Source organism: Rutidosis leptorrhynchoides, chromosome 1 (assembly GCF_046630445.1).
Source record: "Rutidosis leptorrhynchoides isolate AG116_Rl617_1_P2 chromosome 1, CSIRO_AGI_Rlap_v1, whole genome shotgun sequence".
In the NCBI taxonomy this organism is placed as follows: Eukaryota; Viridiplantae; Streptophyta; class Magnoliopsida; order Asterales; family Asteraceae; genus Rutidosis; species Rutidosis leptorrhynchoides.
The window spans coordinates 421,140,744-421,148,737 of record NC_092333.1 but is presented as its reverse complement, the minus strand read 5'-3'; positions in this window follow the sequence as shown (position 1 = coordinate 421,148,737).

The window sequence follows — 7,994 nt, the reverse complement described above, 5'->3', positions numbered from 1 at the left end:
AATTAGGGTGGACTTACAAACCAACCCAATTGACACTTAGTGCAATTTCGACCCAAATGCACTTCCAAGCACAAACCGCGCCCAAACTAACCAACATTCACTAACACGAGTGAAAATGGTCCTAACACACCGATTGAACCCGAACACAAGTGTTAAACATGTGTCTTACCCATTTTGACACCAAAACCCTAATTCGACCCATTTCGAAATTGGGTAACCAAACACACCCAAAAGTGTTCCTACACTTCCATAATCACTAAACCTAGTGATTATAACTCAAGATCAAAGCCTAATCAAGGCCAAATCGTCAACCAACCCAAAACCCGCCAAGTGACAAGAATAACTAGTCACCATGAACCCATTTCATCACCTAAAAGGGTTTCACAACAAATCTAGCTCAAACCCTAACTTGAATATCAAATCTAACAAATGAAATTCAGAGTTTGAACTTACCAATACTACCACAACGTAGCTAGGAGCGAGATGAACAACTTTAGAACCCGAGCTTTAGTGAGAATCCGAATCCTTCTTCTCCAAATCAAGCTCTCTCTCTCTCTAAACTCTTTCTCTCTCACTAGAACAAGATGAGAGGGTTTGTGTTGGTGAAGATAAGGTTGAATGAGCTCAACCTTTACCCATTTGTGGCTTAAAACTGGCCACCAAGTGAAAAGACCAACATACCCCTTATTAAAAACTAAAATATCACAGCTGGCCCGACAGACCAACTGGACGGCGTCCCAAATATTGGACGGCGTCCAGCTCTTCTTTGCTGGACGGCGTCCCGAATCCTGGATGGTGTCCCGATCATCTGAAATGGAAACAGGGTCTTACAACTCTCCCTCACTCAACAGTCCTCAAACACAAGTCCCAATCCGACTTTCCTAGGCAACTCTTCCCAATGACTCACCTTTAACAACAAAAATCGCCACTCGCGATTTATCAAATCACAATCCGAGCACTAAAACCATGCTCAATCCCTCACATCGGGAAAGACTCAACCAATCTCGAACCGAAATATCAATCCCTAGCAATTACATCGTTAGTAACAACCGCACATCCAAAATAAAGTCAAACATCTAAACCGACGAAAAGCGAAAAGAAGCGAATCTTTACGGATAACACTTACCATTTAACGTCCCTTGTAGTGCGCAACACGACCAATACGCAACTACCGTAACTTCATAATCCAACGGCTAAAACCGATTGCGCCCAACGACTATGGCAACGCTAATCCCAATGTGTACAAAATCGACTATCGTCACACCCATAACATCATGTGAGAGAAACACGGCTATCGCATCACTAATCTCACAACATGGTCCTCACGACCCCCACCATTGGCGTATAAAACAACCAATAGATCAAACAACATGGTCATTATGACCCCACCATCAGTGTATAAAACAACCGATAGATCACACAACATGGTCCTTACGACCCCACCATTGGTGTATAAAACAACCAATAGATCACGCATCCAACAACATGAAGGCTGGCCGAAAACTACACGCGCCTCAGTGAATCCGCAACCACACGCGACCCACTACCTCCACCGAACAACAATCAGGATTGGCCGAACTACACGCGCCTTAGTGAATCCGAACTACACGAGAGTCACTATCCCAATAAAATGACCGCAATCACACGCGTCACTTATGAATCCAAACTACACGAGACTCACTCCTCAATACAATGACCGAAACCACACGAGCCATTTGTGAATCCGAACTACACGCGACTCACATCCACAATACAATGACCAAAACCACACGAGTCATTTGTGAATCCGAACTACACGCGACTCACTTCCACAACAAGATGACCGAAACCACACGCGTCATCGTGAATTCGTAAACACACGCGATCCACTTCCCAATCTCAACACCGGATGAAGTCAGCGGACCCCGACAACGGTCATGCTTCACCGATATAACACCACTCCCATGATGAAGTCAGCGGACCCCGAAGGTCATGCTTCACCAATATAACACTACTCCCATGATGAAGTCAGCGGACCCCGAAGGTCATGCTTCACCAATCACATACGCACTTTTGGCCTCAAACAACGAGTAGTGCAACATCGCGCTCTGCTACACTATAGTGAACCCTAACGGATACCACTAACCATCCACACAATCGAGCAAGAACCACCTATATCAAACATCGGCACAAAACAATAATTCTCTAGAAGAGAATCCGATACGCACATCCCTTAACCGAGGGATTTCACCTTGCTCGCCAAACACGTCCATTATCTCTCGACGAGATTTACCACATTACCACCTCGGTGATAATTTAAATCCAAACCATAAGTACAATTTAACCAAAATTTTACCCTACCACAAATCGACCAAAACTAGGTCCCAACACAATTTTCGGATCTACTAAAAGCATCATCCGAAACCTCACACTAAAACCTCCTCGTGCGGGAGTGTAACTCCCCACTTGAAACCACGTTCCATAACCGCATCTCGTACAACCGTACAATGCTACCAAAGGTAGACTTTACCAACAATTGGGTTCACACGACCCATTACCACATCTTGCTCCAACCTTGAGCACACGAAGGATCTTAACCTATCCTTAAATATTTCAAACGAATAGTGTACCATAAATTACACAAACTATACTCTCGCAATCATCCAATTGCTTTAGCTTGTCAAATTTCACCTAGTCACTCATGCACCTAAGGGTTTCACTTCGGTACCCTAAGTACAATGTAACCGCAACACAATCGGAGTCGAACACCACGCTAGTAGGTATAAAAGAGGCACCTAATGTCGCGTCATGTAGACTCCTTTACCAACATACATCGAGATCCAGCACTCGATCTCTTTCGGGTTCCAATCCACCCGACGAACCTCATGGTTCATCAACTTCATCACGAAAACGAACATGCGCTTAACAACCGAACACTAAAACCCATTCCCATGGCTTGGTAGAAACATTTCCCCAAATACTAAGGATTGCTTGGTTGCACCAAGTCTTACGCCCTTCCCCCCACAATCAAAACGTCACCACAGGGTACTTCCATTAGGAACGTCACCCATATCAATAACATGCACAACACAATGCATCTAACAAACTCAAACTCAAACGGCACATAATAAATAATCAAAGGACATATTTATTAAAATGAAACGTACCTTAATGTCTCCTTGCCGCACCCGTCCCCGCTAACTCGGGACATTCCGACTTACGATGTCCTTCTTCTTGGCAATTGAAGCACACCGTGCCATCACCCTTTGGCACCGAACATTCCCAAGACTTGTGACCCCTCACGCCACAATTGTAACACCTAGACTCACTAGAATCCTATATATCCGTCCGTGTACCACCCGTGCTCACACTCGGACCCTTAGTCCTCTTACTTGGAGCACCATACGAAACAACCCTTCTCTCACTTGAAGGTTTACCCATCTTTGATCGCGAATACGACTCGAAACCTCTAGCCACGGCGAATAATTCCGAAAACGGTTTCGCGTAACCCGGCTAATCTTATTCTTCAAGTCATCCTTCAAGGTTCGATAGAAATCCTCCATCAACAAACGATCATTTCCTAAATACTCTGGGCAAAAACGAGCCTTCGCCATAAAGGTTGTCTTGAGAGTATTCAAATCCATAGAACCCTGTTGCAAGATTCGCAACTCATTACGCAATTCCGACAAGTCGGTCGAAGTCCGAAACTCCTCGAAGAATTCCTTCTTAAACTCGTCCCATGATAACGCCATAAACGGTTCACCACCGACAAGATCAATCTTACCATCCAACCAATCCTTCACCCTAACCCGCAACAAACTAGTAGCGAGTCTTGTCTTTTTATCGGGAGGGCATTCAATAGTACGAAAACACCCTTCGAAATCCGAGATCCAAGTTGTGCTTACCAAAGGATCCGGTTTCCCGTCGTACATCGGAGGTTTAGTCCTCATGAAGCTCTTAAGACAATGCTCCATTTTACCACTACTCCGAGATTCAGAATACTTCCTATCCATTTCTTCTCGAAACGTACTCATTTGCTCCGCAACGGTGGCCGCAACTCTAGCGTTAAACTCCAGATCGTTCGTCTCGATCCCGTTTCCCGTCACCATTCTAAGGAATGCAAAAGCGATTAGATCACGAACGTATAAAGCACACACACAATACCGCCCCCATCTTGCTAAACACACGTCGCACATCACTTGCTAAACATTATTTACACCCGTAATAAGGTTTGCAAGTCCTTATTACGCACACACGCCGTATCAACTCGTTATTACAACGACCGTCTCGCTCGATAATATAAACAAACACAAATAAAATTCTACGCGATATAGACACACGCGAGAATTATTATCACAACACAATAATATATTAATAATATCCACATTACTAATATAAACGTTAGTCCACCTACAAACAAGTCACTAACTGTAATGACCCGGAATTTTCCAACCAAATTATACTTATGAGATTAATATTTACATAAATTAAACCATACCAACATGATAAGCAATCCAAATTGTTGAGACTTGTGTTTTTGAAAAGAGTTTTACACAACGTTTGACCGTCCAATATGACCGATGATATCACGAACTATATAACATACGATAATTATACGTTTATGTATATATATGTATTTATATATATTTAACATGATCTAAGGATGGTTTAACATCTCATTGTGTACTAATGACAATGAGTTATAAGTATATTTTGAAACTACTAACTTAAGTTTTCAAAACGATAACTATACGTAACATTCTTTGATATATATACTTATAATCTATAATGCTTATACATGTATCGTATGTATAATGTATTTAACCACTTTTTAAGGACTTAAATACATAAAACAATATAAGTATATTCACAAAAGATAGCTATATTTGAATTCTCGTTCCGTTTCCTCAAGATTTCTATACGTATATCTAGGGTATATGTACCCGTATCATACCCAACTTCTATACGTATTTACTATTGGTATATACACATCAAATCAACATCCTAATCAACATTATTACTGCCCTAGATATGAGGTAACTAGAATTTGTCAAGTAGTATGAATTATTAGTAAGAAAACAAAATTAGGAATCCTTTTCTTTCTTTATAAACTAAAAACGTTTTTATAAATGAACACCATTTCTTCACTCCATTTTCTCATACCTACACCCTCATTTCTCTCTCAAAATACTCCTAACTTTATACTTGATCATCTCCAAGCATTTTCCCCATCATTTAGCTTAAATTACAAGCCTTAAACACCATAAGAAAACTCTTTCAAGAACATATCAAAATAACCACCCATTTGATCTAACTTCCAACCTTTTGATCTAACTTCACAACTCTTTGATTCCAAGAGTATTTCTTATCTTTTGCAGTAACTTTGTCCAAGTAACTTGAGGTAGTAACCTTGTTCATAATCTTATTCAATTCATATTCATATAGCTATCTTATTTTGTGGTATAAAATTTTAACAACAAGAACATAGTTTGAATGATTTCAAACTTGTTCGCAAACTAAATAGATCCTTCTAACTTGACTTTTAAAACACTTCAAGACCTGTAATATATCATAATGATATGCTAACCTAACAAGATATAACTTGATTTTACAAAGAACATCTTAAAAACTGAATCTACGTCGTCGGAGTGCAACCGGGGGCTGTTTTGGGTTGGATAATTAAAAACCATCTTGAACTTTGAATTGGAAGTTCATGTTTTGGAAAAATGATATTTCTTATGAATATGTTAACACATAAAAATTTCATGGTTTAACTCAAAGTGTAAGTATTTTTAGAAAAATGATCATTAAATGTTGTTTTTATGATGGAAAATGATCACTTTCATAAGTTTCACCAAAGTTTGACCTATAACCTATGATTTTGAATACAAACTAAGGTATTTTCAGTTCATATTCTTAAAATTTGACTCGATCCAAGGAAGTGGCAAGTTGAACCAACAAAAACGGAGTTGTAATGAAGAAACTACGACTAAAACAAGATTGGGTATCCGAAGCTAGTTTAGCTACGAAAATATTTGGAGAAAAAGTAAATTAATCATATCTTTTCTAATTAATATGATATTTTATATATAATTAATTATGATTTGATTTTATATATTTCAGGACCACCCGTAAACAACACGAGAAGATTAATCATAAGACCTCATGATTGTACGCAACACGTCATTTGACAACACGGTACTTTATGTACGCAACACGTCATTTGACAACATGGTACCATGGGTCGAGATTAATTCTGATCAATACGAATACGATGGGGTCTTTATTTATTTTATTTAAGCAACTAATTGTGGACCACTAACATCGGACTGCTAACTACGGACTAAGAAAATATTAAAAGTATATATATATGTAACGATTACTTAAAAAGAAAATATGTTGATATATTATATATATGGTTAGGTTCATGATATCTATCGGAGACCAAGTCGAATTAAATACCTTCAAGGCAAAAGTGAGTTTCATTTGCTCCCTTTTTAATTGCTTTTGCAATATATATTTTTAGGCTGAGAATACATGCGCTGCTTTTATAAATGTTTACAAAATAGACACAAGTACTTAAAAATATATTCTACGTTGAGTTGTACCACTGGCGTATTTCCCTGTAGCTTGGTAACTATTATTTACATGGGTATTGTAAACGCGAATCCTGTTGATAGATCTATCGGGCCTGACAACCCCAACCGGACTGGACGACCAGTATTCAACGGTTGCACAGTACTTCGTTTTGGTGACTACACTTGGTACGGTGTCGTGAAATTTCATAATAAAGGGAATATGCGACGTTGATTAAATGTTAAGTATGGTTACCAAGTGCTCAACCACTTAGAATGCTTTACATACACTTGCGAGTGTATTATGTTTATGATTATGAAATCTTGTGGTCTATTAACATATTGAAATGATTGTTATGATAAACCTATGAACTCACCAACCTTTTGGTTGACACTTTAAAGCATGTTTATTCTCAGGTACGAATTAAGTCTTCCGCTGTGCATTTGCTCAATATAAGGACATTACTTGGAGCCGATCATCGCAATGGGACCAAATGTTGATGACTTCGTCCAGGTGGATTAGGACGGGTCCTTTCAGTTGGTATCAGAGCGGTGGTCGTAGCAAACCAGGTCTTGCATTAGTGTGTCTAACTAGTAGTTGTTAGGATGCATTAATGAGTCTGGACTTCGACCGTGTCTACATGTCAAAAGTTTTGCTTATCATTTCTAGTCGGAAATCATCTGCTTATCATCCTTAGGAAATTACCTGCTTATCATTTATAAGTCTAGACATGTTTTACTACATTTACTGCATTGATAGTGTATAGACGAATTCTTATCTTAGCATATCTGTTATTGCGAACTTTGACTGATATCTTTTCAAAGATTCTCCGTAATTTACGGGATTTTGGTATTATATATACATATGTAAATTATGTATTGAAGAGTACCAAATCTAACTCCTATAATCTATTCCATACCAAAAATTCATTTTCCCCATTATACAAGATGGATTCCGCATCTAGTTCGAATTCTTCAGATTCCGACAGTTATGCCGATATGGATTTCCATTCGGGCTCCGAAAGCAGCGTCACCGGAATGGATCAACTAATTTCCCATCATCTATTCTGGATGAATTGGGGATGGGTTCGTAATATACTAAATCACTGGAGATAAGAATAAGGTGATCCATTCCATCCACCAAATTGCCCTCTTGGCGATGAACCTGAAGCACTTACCGGCGAACCATTCGAAACACCATTTTCTCTCTCATTTCTAGAGTATCTCGTCACGATTATATACTATCCCATATTACAAATCTTGCTCATTCACTCGCTCCAACCGCCAATCATCCCGGTGTACTAGCAGAAGTTAACGAACTTCGCGCTCGCGTGACGGCTTTGGAGAACATGGTGCGAAAGTTGCAAACACCAGCAGCAGCACCAGCAGCATAATCAGCACCACCATCAATAACATCAACAATACCATCATCACCACTAA